This window comes from Stegodyphus dumicola, chromosome 12 (genome assembly GCF_044657685.1).
Source record: "Stegodyphus dumicola isolate Sdum_Otavi_A_Nest chromosome 12, ASM4465768v1".
NCBI lineage: Eukaryota > Metazoa > Arthropoda > Arachnida > Araneae > Eresidae > Stegodyphus > Stegodyphus dumicola.
This window is the reverse complement of record NC_140779.1, coordinates 1,959,678-1,979,689: the sequence shown is the minus strand read 5'-3', so window position 1 is coordinate 1,979,689 and position 20,012 is coordinate 1,959,678. Positions and strand designations below refer to the sequence as shown.

The 20,012-nt window shown below is 33.0% G+C and overlaps 1 long non-coding RNA gene across 1 annotated transcript in view; it reads right to left on the bottom strand.

The window, feature by feature from the left end:
* Positions 1-343: 343 nt before the first annotated feature.
* LOC118186315 (uncharacterized) overlaps positions 344-20,012 on the bottom strand; it is a 143,900-nt gene continuing 124,231 nt past the window's right edge. The window contains exons 2-3 of the long non-coding RNA XR_004757753.2: positions 5,911-5,987; positions 344-679 (exon numbers count right to left, since the gene is read on the bottom strand). This is a non-coding gene — a long non-coding RNA (uncharacterized LOC118186315). The remainder of the gene's footprint in view (positions 680-5,910; positions 5,988-20,012) is intronic.

Below are 20,012 nucleotides of genomic sequence, written 5' to 3'. Positions count from 1 at the left end.
ATAAATTTGCAGTAATGTAGAAGGAGTAGACAGACTTCAATGCATTTTGATTGGATAGTTAATATTGATGTAAAGCTACTATTGACTGTTTGAGTTTTAGTTCCATTTACATCATCAGAATTACGTAAGAAATGCATTACATTCTTTAGTCTCAAAATGACCCAGTGCAACTAGAGGTTACTATTTTTTAGAACGCAGAAAGGAATTTAAGCTACTAACTTAATCTTTTACATATTCTTTATTTTTCTTACATATATTTACATATTTATATGTATGGCATAATAAAAGTAAAGGAAAGACGGACCACTGTTGATGTGTAGTTATCCTGCATTGATGTGTAGTTATCCTGCATTCTGATTGCATTGTAAGCTAATGTGTTGATTTCGTAAATAAAACTTGGCAGTCGAGACGATTTTAATTCCATTTTTATTTTCAATTGACATTATGTGGCCACAGACCACTTGGCACCCTAGTCGTGCCTGTTAAGAACATTTGCAGTTTTGATATTATTGCAGTAGCAAGCAGCACAGCGGAAGTGCATCCAAGCAAAGCAGAGCCAGAATCTGAAGTGCGTAGTTTTACAAGATGGAAGCTAACGAAGAGAAAAAGTTTTGGTTTACGATGGTCGTTTCAGTTCCCAATTATTACGTCATCAGAGCTTCGCAGGCCATAGAATGATCTAGAAATGACGCAATTCAGAGACGTTATTGCGATTTTTAGAATAGAGAGGGGAGAATTAATATTTTACCGTTAGTTTAAATTATAATTTTGATTCACGGATTTTTTATCTTACACATTTCCCTTCTTCAAAGAGAAAAAGGGTATGGCGACAGAAAAGTCTTTTTAAAAGAAAGCATTACAGAATTAGCAAAACTAGGTAAATACAACAGTGAGAAAACAAATCACAAAATTTTGATATAAATAATTTTTTAAAGTATAAAACCTTACAGATATCATTTTTAACAATACATTCAGATTGAAAATCCTATTGAAAATTTAAAGTTTTCAAGTTCATCGTAAAGAACGACCTAATTTTCCTCAAGAAAGTTCACAGTTCTGTAAAATCTTTGCTTAAACATTAATCAAAGTCAATATTTCGCAGTCCTTAACTTGAAAGTCTTTCATAAACATTGATCTTGCCAATGTAAAACCAAAATTTTCTTTTACAGATACATGAAATTTTAATTGATTATTTAGGATATTAAATATATCTTAATATAGTAAGTAAAGAATATAGTAAGTAAAAAATTCAGTGCAATAACAATATAAACTTTGATAAAAATAGGCAAATCCTCTATAATGCAAATCAGCGTGACAACTTGCTGATGGCTGTGAGGTGCTTTATTTACAGTTGATATTTGTGGCCACAATCCTTTGGCACCCTAGTCGTGCCTGTTAATAATATTTGCAGTTTTAATATTATTGCAGTAGCAAGCAGCACAGCGAAAGTGCATCAGCGAAAGGAAAGCAGAGCCAGAAGCTGAAGTGCGTGTGCAAGATGGAAGCGCAAGAAGAGAAAAAGTTTTGTTTTTACGATGGTCGTTTCAGTTCCTAATTATCAGAGCTGCGCAGACCATAGAATGATCTAGAAATGACGCAATCCAGAGAAGTTATTGCGACTTTTAGAATAGAGAGGGAGAATTAACGTTTTACTGTTAGTTTAAATTATAATTTTCATTCACATATTTTTTATCTTACATATACATATGAAATGTTAATTCATTGGTTCAATATTTAGAAAAGGAACACATCGTACACATAACATGTATATTATACATATATATTCGTACTATGTGTTGTGTAAGACAGTGTACAATTTTAGCTCTCTCAACACGTAGTACGAATACATAAGTCTGTCAAATAGCTCTTTGACAGTGAAAATTACTTTGTTCCTTTTCTTAATTTCTTCCTCGTTCCGACACGACAGTTAGCCAGAAATTAATTAATTTCCATTCACTAGTATATTCAAAATTTTAATAGACGTTTTCATTCACATAAGAAATCCGCAACAAACGTTTCTCAAGCATTCCTAATCCCTCTCTTATCCCATAAATTACTTCTCACAAGTTTCGCCACCTGAAATAATTCAAAGCCCCCGCTGCCGATAAAGAATTTCGGACACACAACCCTTCTGAGAAAGACGCAGAAGACAACACTTTGCCCACATCCCACTAGAAAGAACGTATGTTAATTAATGCTTTTTCTGGCCTTTTATATCGTCATGTATATTCTCTTTTCTTATTACACATATTAATTTTCAATTTTTATTAATTGATTTGTTTTTGCAAAGATTGCATTATATTTCTTCATTTTCTAAGGTTTTTTTCAATTACTTTGAGTTCTATTTCATAATTCCATTTAAGATTACCAATGATTGATCTTTTACAAATAATTTTGAATTAAAATGCATAAAAACGAGGGAGTCGGGGGACAATGACTCAAGTATTTTATCAATTTTACTACATAAATTGCTTTTCTCAAAATTCTATTAGCGAAAATGCTTAATAAGAATGAGTTCTTTGGTACTCTACTTTGGTTCCAAATACCTTCATTTGACGGAAATATTTGGCCTAACTTAATTTGCCAGTCTGGCATCACCATTATTACTTGAATTATTACTTGAATTATTACTTGAACAATAATTAATAAATAAATAAACACTTTCGTATTTATTTATTTATTAATTATTGTTCAGTGAACGGAAGTTGGTTTGTTCCCCTTGAAAAGTCAACTCGTTTCCGATCAATAACAATAATTGCTTGCTTTTAAATCAATTTCGTTTTCCAATTGAAATTTTGTTATTCATGATTTACTTCAAGTCCCCGTAAAACATTTTTAACAATTTTTTACATTCAAGTTACTTTAAAACAATTTTCGGAATTAAACATCCTACCTATGGCAGCACTCTTTTTAAATACTTCTACTAAATTTAATATTAGGAGATAATATAATTATTATTAGGAGATAATAAAATATTCTTTAGTAAATAGATTAACATACTATGTGTATATATATTCGTACTATGTGCTGTATAAGACAGTGTACAATTTTAGCTCAGAAAGGATCTTTCAGCAGGGAAGATATTTGATTTAGATAAAGAGAAGCTAGCTTTCACGTGTCGATTAGCTTCCTGAACAAGATGAGAATCAGAGCATCTCTCACGAGGTTCCTTAATGTCGTATACCGCTGTCTCCCTGAGTGTTCCTCAAAGTATCGGCAGCTGTTGCTGCATCTTCCCCACTACCACCCTACAGTGCCGAACCATCCCAGATGCTCTCTCCAGCCGAATCACTGCAGTGCGAAGTGTCTCGCAAAGGGACTCTTTATGCCTCAATGGCTTTTTGGAGCCTAAAGACTGCAGGCAGCCATGCACGAATGCGAAAAGGAAAAGAAGTAAATAAAAGCATGAAGTAAAGTAGAGAAAAAAAGAAGAAGAAAGGAGGAAGGAGAAGAACGGTTTCCATTGTTCCAGGGTTAGAAACTCAGCGAATTGATCCACAGTTTTGCGCCCCCTGTTTGTGTGTTCGCGGAAAGTACAAAACCACAACTGAATTGCTCCTCCCAGATATTGACTGATGAGGAATATCAGCTACCGTCTTCTCTTTTATTTTTTGGTCCAGTGTTAGAACGAGATTTCGTTTTGTTTTACTTATTTCAAGATTTTTTTAAGTTCAGGGGCCGATTATTAGCTGAGAAAATAAAACATTTAATTTTTATGACTAGCCAACCTTGCATTTGGCGCAAATAATCTAAACTGAATTCATTATGGCTATGAACTTCCCTGGAATTTTTTTTTTTTTTTTTTTCAGTTCAAAAACTCTTTTTTCCAAATTGGGTTTGGCATGTCGAACATGCTCCTGCTTTGTAGGTGACAAAGAATTCGTTTCATGTGTGAATGCAAATGTGAATTTTATTGATCCCGTTCTTCAGTTCCGTATCAGACCTCAACAGCTTGCTTTCAGCTCTTTTTCTTGATTTCAGTATCCCATGATTAATACAATATCGATATTTAGGAAAAATACCGAGTCTGAGCATTAGTGATTTGTAAAATTGGCAAAGCAACAACTTTGTGTTTCGCGTAGATTTAGTCAACTTAGTATACTTTTATGTGGCGTGTTTATCTCCTTTTGACTAGTTATTATTTATTCCTAATGTTTATTTACAAGCAAGATAACATTAGCTTGTAAATAAACACTGTGTTATATAACGTTTTTTCTAAACAAAATATTGTTACGATTTTCTATACCTTGCTTAATACTGTTCAGCATTTTATTGCTTAGTAACTCAGATTTTTAAGCATCGCAGACATTTTGGTGTTTTCTTATACTGGGTGATTCTAAATTACTTTTACGAATTAAGAGGGGTGATAGTACTTATCCAGATGAGCAATAATTACCATAGAACATAGGGGCGTATTCCACTCCGAGAGGCAGAAAAGAAGAATATTAGAATTCCAATCTCAACTTACAACAGTGTTCGGAGAGCGAATGAACGAGACCAAATGTTACACACTCAGTTTAATGACAAACTCACAGAGAGTGCACAAAACGGATAAAACCGAAAACGTGGCGTTCGAGTGTTCATTCGAGCTGACACTTTGACGGCAAACACTCAAATGCACATCTTTGGTTGGCAAGGTCTCAACATCCAAACAACTGCAACGAGTTAATTATGTAATCAAAAGCTGAATATTATCTACTAACTCCAACGTCCGCTGCATGCCGACATTAGCATGAAAAGCTCATGCTGTGTTCCTGCTATCAGAACTTCGTATCCCATAGAAGGCAGCTTCATGTAGAATGAGCGCAGCAGAGTAAGTCCAGGATAGAAGATGGCAAAGAGAAAAACAACTGCTAACTTGATACTTGATATCAAAGTAGCTTTTCCCCCTAATAGATAATTTCCCTCTAATAATTTAGATAATTAACTTGTGCAATCATTTGCGAGGTTGAGACCTTGCCAACCAAAGATGTGCATTTGAGTGTTTGCCGTCAAAGTCTCAGCTCTAATTAACACTCGAACGCCAAGTTTTAGGTTTTATCCGTTTTGTGCACTCTCTGTGAGTTTGTCACTAAACTGATTGTGCAACATTTAGTCTCGTTCATTCGCTCTCCGAACACTGCTTAAGTTCAGATTGGAATTCTAATATTCTTCTTTTCTGCCTCTCAGAGCGGAATGCGATCCTATGTTCTATGGTAATTATTGCTCACCTGGATGAGTACTTTTACCCCTCTTAATTTGTAAAGTAATTTAAAATCACCCTGCATAAGCAGTTGCATAGTCTTTTATTGAAAAGATTCTCTTTTCTTATTACGAAGGCTGCAAGAGATTTCATTCATAAAATGTCGATATGTTTTTATTACTAATTTTCGTCCTCCCAATCTTCTAATATTTACTCTTCATAATTATCAACTTACGACTTCTGATGCTCGGAACCTCTTATGCGCCGATTGCTGTCATTCGTATTTCAATACATTTTTCTACTTCTTTGCTATCTTACTCTTACTGAAACTAACCTTTCTTTTCTTCTCGATTACCCTACATGTTACTAATAACAAACTATTCGAATTCTGCTCAGATTTAAGTGTTAATATTTCTTACTGACTTTTTACAATATCTGTACTAATTTTTTTAAAACCATACTGTATGTTCTAATTCTTATTTAATTTACTCCATCTTTCTTAGATTTCTGATGAAATCTTTGGATGAAGGAAACCTTAATATTTATCTAAATCTTACACATGGAAGGAACTGAATTATAAATATTCTGTATCATACCATTTTGTTGATGTAATTAAATTATATTTCACCACTTATTTTCAAAAGCGTATTTTCCCTTTAGAATAGACGAGACCTTCTGTTTTAAAGCGTTAAAATCCCCACCCAATTATCCGCTTTTAAATGACTTACTTGATTCTTGGCTGTTTCCACTGAGCTGTGAAGAAACGGTGCTCGATGTTACTTCAGCCGGTTTTCTGGCATGTCACCTATTGAATAGAACTTTATTTATTATACGAACTTCATGAACTTAATTATAACTAACTAGATTAACAATTTGATCGGAAACTAGTATCATAGTATGTTAAGAATCACTGATTACTGTTGTTAATGCTTACTTGTCTTATCTACAGTCAGCCCAAGCCCACAAACTCATCATGGCAAGCGCAAGTTTAAGCCTGTCGTTGGCAACAGCCTTCAACGCCTTGGGGTGACAGAGCGATGTAGCGCAGTTGCGCCCTCAATATTGATGGAGAGCACTCGTAAGGACGGGTCCGAAAGTCCTCCACCCCTTTTCTCCTACCACCAACCTATCGAAAGGACTTTCCGATTGCTGCAGATTTAGAGTGCCCCCTGCCACACGGAAACTATACATTTACAAACATTTCTCAAGGATTCGAACTCGTGCCCTTCGGCACAGCAGTCAGCGATGCTAACCGCTTCACCGGTTGGGCTGCACTGATCACTTAATAACTTCAAACACTGATTAAGATTTTAAAAATCTGAGCTTCTGGGGGTTATCACGAATCTGACGATGATAGCTCAAAATTATTTTTCTGTTATCCTAAGTTCTACGCTTGAAACAAATTCCGGTTGTTAAGTCCAAATTAATTGATATTACTCTAGTTGCACTGTTATCATAAGCTTTTATTTCAGTTAGCGAAGCATTTCAGGTACTAGGAGCCTTAGGAATAACTGCGGGAGTACGTAAATTTTAGGTGAAGCATTTCAATAAATTTACTGAATTGAATCCCTACCCTCGCGACCTCAGACACCGCGCCCCACAAAAGTTCTTTAAGTGGCCTCTATTTCCTCCATCATTAGTCAAAGGCACACTTCCAATAACAGTAATGCTTTAAATGACAAAAAGTTTCATGGTGTGACATTTCTAAATTTAAATAAATCAACTTTGTAAAAATTAAGAAATTGACCATTTTGTGCGTTTTTTCCTTCGGTCTCATATTTATATTTAGGAAACTATTGCAGTAGTTGTAAAACACAAAAACGTAAGATTTGTGTTTCCAGTGTGACATAGATTAATCAAGATATTTGACATAAAAAAAAATCCGAGATCATATTTAGAAGCCATACATAAACTGAGAAATGAAATATTTACAAGTAAATAAAATATGGTTTAGGAAAAAAATATTAAGCGACGAACAATTCTGCGCAGGTCAGTACGAAAAATATTGATGAACATAATTTTTTTTGTTTCAAAACCGAGATCTTATTCACAGAATCCTATAGAATACATGTTCCATAAAATAGAGTATTGACAAGCAGCCAACTCGTAATCTTATTTGCATTAAATAAAGGTTTAAAATATTTGTAGGTATTTTAATGATTTTTTTACGATCACCAGATTGTTATTCATAAGTAATAAAACTTCATGAGAATATTAACAATGTATTTTAGACTTATAAATTAATAATTTAGTAATTATAAACTAGTCAAAATCTAATTACTCTAAATGATTCATTAGCCGACCCCTCAATTCAATTTGAATTAAATGGCAAAAACAACAAAATTTGAAATTAAATATTTCGCTCAATATTTGTTGCATTGTATCCGAACTTATTTTTTATTTTTTTCTAACAAGCACGAAACTTTATTAAACATAAGTGTGCAGACAGGATGGACTGGAAAATGTTGAATTTTGTAATTTTTGTGAAAAAAAGGATTTCTTGAAATTTAAAATTGCCAAAATATGGTCATTTGCATCATTTGAAGCAATTTTGCAACTGGAAGTACACATCTACAATAAGTTTGAAGCAAAGAGAAAAGAAATGTTAGAATACCAGCAAAATAGAAAAGTGGAAACCGAATGCTAGTTATATAGGTGTTAATATAGTTCTATATTTTTGTATCTGCCCATGGGTTCATGGGTGCGAAAAGGAAGACCGATTAGTGACTTTTCTTTTGTGGGTATGGTATATATATTTATTACATATATGTAATATTTTAAGTATTGCTACGAAATGTCCAGCTGCAGTACAGGAAGCTTCCCCGCAAAACAGGTTTAAGGTCCAGAAAATGGCAAGGTAAGACAGCGTTGCCATATTTGGCGATAAATCTCCTATTTGGCTAAGAATTGGCGCTTTGCCATAGATGGATGGAGAACATTCTGGAACGAATTCTTACCGGTTTGACCCAGAATGTTCTCGTAGGCGGGCTAAAAGCCATATATAAACTCTGCAGGCAGTCGGAGTAGTAGTCTAGTGTCGAGGTGTCTCGTCAGTGTATCGCGAGTTACTACATCGTCGAGTACATTGCGAGTTCGAGCGTGGAGAGACTCGACAGTACGTTTTCAGAGAACGTCCGAATCGAGTCGGGAGCTGTGCTCTAGTGCTTTGCAGTGAAGCTGTCTTCGCTTTTATAGCCTGAAGGCTGTGTTGGTGATTGTTTCAGCCTTCTTGTGTAGTTTTTCGACGACTGTAAACGGGTTTTTGGAGCTGTCCTGCGTAATACTGGCAAATAAATTGTGCTGTGATACTTCATCAAGTCTTGTCGCTAATCACTCCAAACGCACAAACCCATGCAAACACAAAAATCTTGATGACGTAGATGCATAAAAATAAACAATCTGTCCCAGGTGGTTGAATGCAACCTTTTATTGATTGCAAAACAATTTCTTGACTGAAACACAGTTACATCGGCGAAAAAAAGTGCCTCCATTCTTTAATAAATTTTAACAATTTTACAATAAGTTTGAAGCAAAGAGAAAAGAAATGTTAGAATACCAGCAAAATAGAAAAGTGGAAACCGAATGCTAGTTATATAGGTGTTAATATAGTTCTATATTTTTGTATCTGCTAATCTGGGTTTCCATTCATGAAATTCATTATTATTATTGAAAAAACGATTCTCCAAGTACCTGCGTCATTAGTGCTACGTAAAAATTATATGACATGGATTAATTTTGAAATAACGCGGTTTAGAGATATTTATTATTAGCAGTTACTATTGATAAGGTAAGAAGGGGGAATAATTAAATTAAAAGGGCACATATTGGGTTTATTACAGATTAAAGTTATTATTTTATTTTATGCGTTATTTATCTTCCATATAAATAAGTTTCTCATGAATACATGAACTAATTTTTAAGTTGAAAGATTTAAAATTAATGCACAGTTTTTAGCTGTTATAACTTTCTTGGTGATATGTCACTAAAAATTAAATGTCACGTAATATAATAATTTTACAGCGTGTCATTTTATCAAGTGCACTGCTTTTTTAAAATTTTTGACTTGTTCTCATACAATTAAGAATGCTTGCATGCTTTTGATTTTATTACATATGATGATGAAAAAAACTAAAAATTGTGTCTAGCTCATTTAAATATGACCATGTTGCTTAAAAAAACAATCTTATATATATATAAGATTTTTTTCAAGCAACATGGTCGTAATGTTATTTCTCTTCTTCTAAATGCAGGAAAAATACCGAAAAATCTTTTCTTCGGAATGCAGGAAAATTTTTCACTTTAATCAAGATAGCAATAAAATGCAATAATTTAAGAATTTCTTTCAAAAATACCTGATTTATTACATTGTATTCAATTTATCTGAATCATATTTGACAATTTTGAGTTTGAAATTTATCATTATTAAAAGTCTCGCAATCATCGTTAGTTACCAATGAATCGGGTTTTCAAAAGTTATCTTTGACAAATTTAATCAGAGATTTTGAACTACCTTCCTTTGTATTATTATTTACAATCTATCCCATGATGTGTTCTGAGATATTGAATTTAGTTTTCAGCAAGAATACATTTGAATTCATGTGCAATAATATGTCTTTACTCAAATTATTGTATATGAAGAAAGTTAAATACAATCAGTATTAAATATTTTGTTTTAAATTTACAATCTTAAACCAAAATATTCTGCAATCGAGATATGAAACATGTTATTTTAATCCTGAATATGTATATGTGAAAATTATCATGAATTTTGGCTGTACAAAATCACTCAAAAACCGTTTTCAAAATCTGACCCAAGTAAAATTAATTTAACAAAGAAATTTATATTTAATATTTAGTTAAATATTAATACGCGATGTTGTTTATTTAGTTACTAAATATTAAATAACTAAATAAACAACATCGCGTAATAAGTAAAATATCTTTAAACAGTCATAGAAATAAGCAATTTAAGAGATATAAACTAATGCATTTTTAAAAATGGGGAAGATTTTAAACATTTACTTGAATAGTGTTTAGGATTTAGAACACTACATCAGATTATTTCCTTCATTTGGCTTCATATGTGAAATTAAGTTTCAAATTTTGTTTATTCTTGAAATTAAAACGATAATATTTTCTCTTTGAAATAATAGCAAAGTATATGTTAGCAGTAATTTTTTCCTACGTGGACCTTTCAAAGTGTGAATAACTCAAACATTTGCCACCCCGGCCAATACTGCTGAATGATTTGCTGGTAGAAAGCGTTTCTATAATTTAAAAAGGAACTCGAAAAATCCTCGATTTTCAATTTTATCGACATCACCAACAAATACAAATTAAATTTTTTCGTTTACCGAAATCATAGTATGATACCAGCTCTCTTCCACAAGTATTAAATTCTACCATGCAATTCCTTGCATTTATTGCACCGTACTAAAAGTTATAGATCTGAATTGCATTTCACAGATTTCATTATCGACACTGGCATTTTAGGTTTTGTTAATCTGACTGTCCTAACAATGGAACCATTAGATTTCGAATGAGAGACTGGTCAAAGTTTAATGTTTACATTTCCAGCATAATTTGAATTTAAGGTTCAAAAGAAACTCCCGATTTTCTTGATTTAATTTTAATATGAAATATATTTAAATACCTTTCAAATAGTTTTAATTACGCATTTTCGTAGTTTTATACAAACATGTATTTGCACGTAGTTTTATTACGTAGCCGTGTAATTAACAATAAGCGTACAATTTTGCTCGGACCGAACTACCAGTGTTCAGCGACTTTACCGCTCAGCCGCTGGTGGACCAGAGATCTAAGGAAATTGATTAATTAAATAATGAGATAGTACAAAATTATTTTCGTATTTTAAGTCCCTGAAAATTAATTAAAATCCTTCTTGTGAAATTACTTACGGCAAGAATTTCTAAACCGGTTATTTCAGAAGCATGACAGGGTATTATTTTGGGAGAGATAAGAGAGTGACAAATGTTTCAATATTTCTCGTTCCCTTAAAGGTTATTGTTCAATATCATTTCTTGAAATCGTCATTTGGGATCGACACTGGAATGCAATAAAACCGAAACTGCGTCTGCTTGAAACTAAAAAAAGCTACTTAAAGTGAAAATCTTGTTGTAGAAACTTCGTTTTTTAGTTCAGTATTACCAACACATCTTTAAACTGCTATTCCAAACAAATGTTTTTCCATTTCATAAAAATTTAACATTTTTATTTAAATTGAATTCCTAATTGTATTAATGCTTAATAGAACAGAGACTGTTCCATTTTATTCGAGAAACTTCAGAAAGCATCCTAGATCTGTAGGCTTATCGGCTGCTTCTTGTAAATTTGATATTGTTAAAGCTTTACATAAATAAAAATTTATTTTCGTATTTAGTAAAATTTAATTTCAGTAAAAATGTTATTAAATGAAAGTTTTAAATTTTCTTAAAATTAAGCTTAGCAAGGATAGAAAACGCTTTTGCTTCTTCACGAACCGTAACTTGTGGCTGTACACATGGTAGGACGAGTGTTTTCAATATTTTAACTTACCTCAGAAGCATTCAATTTATTTTCGTTGATATCAGAATCGGCATAAACATACCTGTTTGTGTAAATTAACAAAGTCCTCAAAGGATAAGCACAGGTTCGGGAAAAACGTATTCTATATAATCTTCAAAAAACGTACTGTTTGTTTTAAAATAAAATAACCGTTTTGAATTTATTCGGAAAAATATAAGTATTTATCTTAATTTGAATATATATGTATCTATCTATCTATATATATATATATATATATAGAGAGAGAGAGAGAGAGAGAGAGGAAGGCTCAATTCTGTCTTTGCATCAAATGAAAAAAAATGTATAGGCAGTGCTTTGTAGCAACATTCAATTATATGTCTCTTTTCTTAAGATGTGTCCAAATCAAAAGAGAAAATTTCAAACCAAACAAAAAAAATTTTCGAAAACGAGTAAAATCTATTTGAATTAAAATACATTCAGTGTGGCAGTATGTTACTTACGAATAATTAAAAAATAGCTATGGAATTCATTGAAGCATATTACTTAATGTTTTCAAACAAAAATGTTTGACCTAAGAACAAAATTACCAAAACATAGATTTTAACACAAAACTACTGTCCTATGTGTAAGTAAATATTGCTCCGTGCGTCGGTTTCGTAATAAATTAAATGCCCAAGTCCGATTCAAAATGAATAAAATTTATTATTATCACAACAAATAAAACAAAATACTTCAATTTCCTTAGATATTCGTACAAGACTTCAATATCTCACAGTATTTGTATTTTAATCTACTAAAATGTTCAACAGAACTTGATTCAAAACAAGAGAAATCTAATCGGATTTCACCGCGAATTCGATACAACCATTAACAGTAATAAGTAAACTGTTACCCGGCTAATTCTAATTCTAATGGCATATAAAAGTAATGCATTTAAAATAATTCCGTCGAACGAAAGCGAAGCGGTCAGATTCTTAAAAGCATAGGATTTAATTTGTACCAATAATCTGAAACAACAGCATCTACATGTTTTACGAAGTTGCAGCTCGATCATATATTATTTGGGAAATTATTTTCAAAAGTATTCTCTAAAATTCATGTTGGCTATATAATAGCCCATCAAAGAAAAATTCAAAATCAGAAGTCAATTCGCAACAAAGATGTGGAAGAGTTATTCTGGTTAATATATTCATTAGGTATTTTTTGGGAGCAGCAGAGTTGAAAAATGAGCAAGGCCCTCCCCGGGAATCGAACCACGGACCTCTGGAACACGCGCCCATAGTGGAGACCACTGCATTACGAAGGTGAAAGAAATACTTTATATACTCCCACTTTTAAATGGCGACTGGGGGTTTTAGAGAACCCAGTCTACAAATCCTGGGTGTAGAGAATTATCATCCATCACCCTTTTAGTTTGGGCGCCACTTTAGAGTCATTAGGTATTTTTTTGGAAGCAGGAGAGATGAAAAATAAGCAATGCCTTCGCCGGGAATCGAACCGCGGACCTCTGGAATACGCGCCCAGCGTGCAGACCACTGCACTACGAAGGAATGCTAAGAAGGTGGGAGAAACACCTTATAAAGTGTGTTCACGTATTTTAGGTACACTTTCTCTACAAGATAATATTAGCTATTTTCTGAAGTTACTCCTGCATTCAGTTCATAATTTATTTGTTTTTCGTTAAAATAAATGCTCCAAATAAGTCTTCATAAAGGACGATTAAATAAGGCTTTCACTTCGCATTCTGTTTTATCTTCATGTATGTGTCAATGAGAGCAGTCATTTGAGGAATCAGTATTTTAAATTTCTTGTCACAAAATAAAGATGAAACATTTGTGTACTTTAATATCAACAGATTTAACGGCAAATTTGACCTACTTCATATATATTTTGCCACGAAGAAGCACTATAGACCAAGACAAACTGAAATCTAGATGTATATACAAGTTTTTATGACATATTTTGATAGCTTATTTCCCAATATCTCATTGATTTATATAGAGAGAGATTTTATTTATCTCGTTTTATTTTGAAGGTGCGTTCTACCATTGTTACTTGTAAAATTAGAAGCTAAACGCTTTGATTTTGTCATTAAATCCGACAACGGATTTTTCCAAAAAATTTAGTGCCGAATTTTTAAATGTGGGAATAAATGTTTTCATAAGCTACTGTAATTAAAGGAAATGTCTGCAAAAAAATCTTTGAGCATGGTCATGTTCGAGATGCACTTTTGCATATAGGCGATAAAAGAAAAAAATGTTCCGAATAAACTTTAATTTTTTACGATTTCCTTGCCTAGGAAACGAAACAGATATTTAAGAGCTCTTGTACTTCTTTAATTTTTGATTATTTAGCACATAGTGTTTTTACAGTTGGCATAAATCTAAAAGAGAGCAAAATATTTTGCTCTTTTAAATATATGAAACTCACTTTATAGCCAAGTGTGTGATTGCGAGAGTTAATGAGATATTTAAATTGTGTAAAAATGCAAACCAAGTCGTTATAACTCTAGAACTACTTTTTAGTTCCAGATATCCGTGATCATAACACAATATTAAAAAATCTGATGTGTACACCACATGACTTCCTTGTACGGAATATTAAATTCTACGCATTTTTTCTTGCATTTCGTTTAATTTTATTGGATTGAATTAAATCTACTTCGCCGACAGCGCATAAACCACAATAGAATAAGTGCATTCTTTAAAATTCACTCTATTTTTTTAATATAGCGACACTTTGGTGCTAGGTTCGCTTAACAGTATTTTATTTCGTTCATATTATAACTCAGAATGCATATAAATTTATATCATTTGAAGAATTATCTAATCGTTGCCACATGTTCTATTCAAGTATTACAATAAATATAAAACGATGTATAAAAGAAATTAAGCAAACAAAACAAGAAACATTTTTTTTTTACAGATGATTCAGTATTTCTCATTCAATTAATTCAGTTCTCACTTCGCGACAAGACAAAAATATATAAAATCTCAAAATATCTGTATTAAAAATTATGAAGTAAATCTTAAACACTTATTTCCTCGAAACAATTCCAGAAAGGATTAAGAATGATTTAATTCGCAATAGTAAATGACCTATGTTACCTTTGTTTTTGCGAAGCTACGTTTCTCTAGATTGGCAACAAATCCATTACTCTGCTGTCTCAAATGTAAACCAGCAATGGCCGCCATCAAAAAAAGTATTAGGCTTAGCGGCACTTAAACAACTTTAAAATTGTTCATAATTCTAAAAATATTGCATAGAGATACATATAAGGCATAAAAACCTTAACCGGAAGAATAAAAACAACATAATTCAATTTTTAAAGCAAAAATTGTACAATTTACAAACATATAAGAGTAAAGAAACTGAGATCACTGAGCCGGGTAACAGAGTGGATATATTTATAAATATATTTATATACGTTTGGCGCGGCCGATTGCAACCAAAATACGAGGTGCACATCTACATTTTACAGTAGTCCTATACACAAAATTTCAACGTTATGAGGCTACTCGTTTTTGAGTTATACGAGATACGTACGTACGTACGTACGTACATGCGTTCGTACAGACGCCACGAAAAATTGTCTTCAGAATTCATTTTAAAGCAGTTTTATAATTTTTTTTGGAGGAAAGGAGTCTTTTATTCTGTCCTAATGTACAGATATCACCCAAAAACATCGTTAAATTGCATTTGGAAGCGGTCAAAATGGATATTTTCGTTGAAATATGCTGCCTGAAACTTTTCGCGATTACAATACTTCCTTTTGACTTCGTACAAGGAAGTAAAAAAGAGTATGAATTACTTCAGCTTCTTTTCCTGCTGTTTAGAAAGTTAATCATTAGAGTATTTTTAAGCTCTTTGATATAAGGTGAATGCAAGAGCCAAAAAGAACGTGAAAGTTAGTATCGTGACTGAAAATAGGTAAAATAAAATGAACCTTCACTCGAGTGGGATTTGAATGTATTTTAAATACAGCTCTTGTCAATCATTTCGAAACGCTGCGAAATTATAAGCGAGGAACTATTAAGCTTAAACAAGTGTATTAATTTCAACACCTGCCGAATGGCAAATATTTTCATGAATTTTATTGATTTGATTTATATATAAGACTTCTGTATAAGTATAAAACTAACTAAAATAATTAAACTTTAATCAAAGAATCAGTCACAAATCTCTCACGTAACTACAAATCCTGCGAATGAAAAATAATAAGTTTTGCTCTGGAACAGATATTGCAAGAAAGGGTTTGTATTTGACAAAATTTAAAATAAAATAATGGCATGAAGTAATGCAATAAATGTCAGTAAATATGTCTAGATATAGACTACGCATTAACTGTGCATTGAGGTTACGTAGCAAACCTTAGTTTTAGTGAAAATCTAAGTTTTCTTATAATTTTGTTACGGTTTTTGTATTTACTTAGTTAATTTTAGTGGAATTTTTAATTAAAATTGTTTTCTATTCTCATGCAATCCAGCGAAAACTTATTTCAAGAGAAAGCTACGCCGAAAAAGTAAAAATATAGCAGCACGGGCATTTAATATATACATATGTCGTAATTGTACTCTTTTGCTTTCCAGAAAACTCGAGAAAGTACGAGAAGCTTCTCGTGACAGATTAAAAAGTTATAAAAGCGTGAGGAAAACATTTCAATTCAGTTGTTTACTTATTGCTGTTAATGATTGATTGTAGCGAATTCGCGATGAAATCGAATTAGGTTTTTCTGTTTTGAATTAAGTTCTGTTGAACATTTCAGTAGTTTAAAGTATAACTACCGTGAGATACTGCAATATTGTACGAATAGCTGAGAAAATTTAAGCATTTTGTTTTATTTGTTGTGATAATAATAAATTTTACTCACTTTTCATTGGACTTGTGCATTCAATTTATTATGAACCCATACGCACACAACAATATTTATTCACACATAAGATATTATTCTTTTTTAAATCTATGGTTTTGGTAATTTTATTCTTAGGTCTCTCATTTTTATTTGAAAGTACCAAGTAATATGCTTCAGTGAATTCTATAGCTATTTTTTAATTATTCTCAAGCAACATGCTGCCACAACGAATTATTTAATTAACTTTTTAATTATTCATAAGTATGTAAATGATATATTTATTGTTTCATTACTTCCCAGAACCTTATTATTCAACTGGTATTTTCCATGAAAATTTATTTCATAACCATGCTATTTATGTATTTTAATTAAAATAAAATTTGCCCGATTTTGAAATTTTCTCTCTTGATTAGCCAGTATTTGGACACATCTTTAAGAAACGAGACATATAATTGAATTTTCCTGGAAAGCGCTGGCTAGACGTTATTTTATCTGAAGCAAAGAGAATTCCACTCTCCTATGTATATTCAAATTAAGATAGCTGTTTTAAATAATAATACTCTTGTAATACATATTGTTAAGAAATGACTAGGCGTGGTAAGATAGCTTCCCAGCAAAGAAGTTTTAGAGTTGCCATAAAATGGCAAGGGACGGCAGGATTGCCACATTTGGCGACAAAATTCGCGATATGCCATGGACAGATGGAGAACCTTCTGGAACGAACTCTTACCGGTTTAGACCAGAATGTTCTCGAAACAAGCCGAAAGCTACATAAACCTAAACCCTGCTGGTCCGCAGTCAGTAGTGTGTGCCTCGTCTAGCGAGCAGTCAGTCATTGAGCGAGTGTCTCGAAGTCTAGCGCCGAGTTGGTCGTCGAGTGCATTGAGAGCGTCCTTTAGTGTATCGCGAGTTAGTGCATCGTCGAGTTTTGTCTTAGACTGTTCCCGAGTCGAGAGCTATACTCTTGAGTATCGTCGAGTGCATCGCGTGAAGAGTCTCGAGAGTACGTGGAGTTCCGACAACGACCAAGCAGAGTAGGGAGCTGTACTCGGGTGCTTTGCAGTGAAGCTGTCTCCACCGTTATTGCCCGACAGTGTGAAGACTGTGTTGCTGAACGTGTCAGCGTGTTTATAACAGTTCGACGACTGAAAAAGTGATTTTGGAGCTATCTGATTAATATTGGTAAATAAAATGTGTTTCGATACTTCATCAAGTGTCGTCATTATTCACTCCAAATCCACACGAACCGCGTACGAATTGCTGTCAGAAGAAATAACGCAACTACATTCTTCGAAAGGTGTGTAAAATACAATACTGAACTACAAAGTGAATAGTGTTGGCAGAGCGAATGAACGATACCAAAAGTTGCGCAATCAGTTTAGTGAAAAACTCACAAAGATTGCACAAAACATATAAAACCTAAAACTTGGTGTTCGAGCGGCGTTAATTCGAGCTCAGACTTCGATGGCAAATACTCAAATGAACAGGTTTGGTTGGCAAGGTCTCAACCTCGCAAACGATTGCAACAAGTTAATTTTCTAATCAACGGCTGAATATTATTAACTAACTATCAACAACTAAAACTACAAACTTGATATGATATCAAGTTAGCAATTTTTGCCTTTCGCCATCATCTATCCTATCCTCCTGGATTTACTATGCTGAGCTCATTCTACTTGAAGCGCCCTTCTTTGGGATATTCTGTCAGCCGGAACGCAGCATGAGCTTTTCATGCTAATCTCGGCACGCAGCGGACGTTGGAGGTAGTTGATAATATTCAGCCCCTGATTACATAATTAACTTGTTGCCATCGTTTGCGAGATTGAGACCTTGCCAACCAAAGATAAGAATTTGAGATTTGCCGTCAAAGTCTGAGCTCTAATGAACACTCGAACGCTAAGTTTTCGGTTTTATCCGTTTTGTGAGTTTTTCAGTAAATTGATTCTGCAACTTTTGGTCTCGTTCATCCGCTCTCGCAACACTGTTTCAAGTTTAGGTTGGAATTCTAAAATTTCTCGTTTCTGTCTCTCAGAGTGGAATGCACCCTGTTCTATGGCAATTATTGCTATCTGGATGAGTACTATTACCCCTCTTAATTTGTAAAAACAATTTAGAATCGCCCTGTATAAATTTGATTCATTATTAAAAATGTGAAGTAATAATAAAGAGCTGGAAATGACATCAAATACCACATCCTGACTGTGTGCCTCACATTAAATATAAATAATCAAGCGGCAAATACATTTTGCCCTCGGCTTCGTTAACAGATTAATGGAAAGAAAGCGAAAGGAATTTCTTCGAGAAAGGGCTTTCGTGAAGACCTTTCTAAGGGAAATTGACCTGTCTGGTATTCACATTGCCACGTGGGCAGAAGCAAAACAGAACCTACGCGGTCCAGTCATTCACTGGCATCAAGACTCGGGGCTAAACAACTAGTACAAGAAGGCTTGTTTACTCAGTATTTAGTAAATACATTTTCGATTTCAAGTAAAGTATTTAATTACTTCTAAAGAACGTTCGTAATCGCAGAAGTTGCGCCATTCAAATAGGCTTTTGTGTATTTAGTCTACTAATCACACAGCAATTTTACGCAATTGCTGTGTGATTCCCATTTAGTTATTGGGCTCCTAGGAAGCTGGTTATGGGAAAGTAAAAGGGCGAAGTGTTACGGCTCATATTAAAAGTGCACAAAGGAAAATTACTCATCATTTCAGGATGATATTTCTTACGCAGTTTAGTCTTTGAAGGTCTTTAATTCACCCGAATTGTTTATACTACAAATATTTCTAGGAATTAAAGGAAATCTATGCTTATCTTAAAGTAACATAATTACGGTAACGAACACCAAATAATATTGTATGCCCCAAAAACTCACAATATTATATGAGTATACTTTGAAACTTTTTTCTGTTAAAAGAATTCTTCAGAATTACCTGGATTTTATATTTTACATTAGCATATATAGCCGTTTCACTTTCTAAATGTGTTTTATAAGGTTTATTGATAATTTCATCAGTTATTCAAAATCTCATATTTATTCTAAACTTTATCCTGAAATGTTGACAGTACGGATCGCTTAATCTCTGGTTCAAGCTGGTAATTAAAATTTAAATCACGAAACGAAACAGTTTTCTGCACGAAAACATTTTTCATGCACTCTTAAAACTTCAAAACTTATACATCCCCCAAAGAAAATAATATTTACAGGAAAAGGAAAAATTTTAATTAGAGACAAAGCCCTCCTTGTAGAAAAAATTGGAAGACAAAAGACGAGGTCCAAATTATGAGCTGTGAAGCAAAAAGACAACAGATCGAAGTTATAAACGTTCCGAACCACATCTTCTCAGATAAAAAGAAATACAAAAAAGTGACGCATTAGAGAAAGTGAAAGTTTATGCTTTTTATCTTTGTCCACTTTTATTTTTTAGTTTTATCTAGGCTTACAAAACAGAC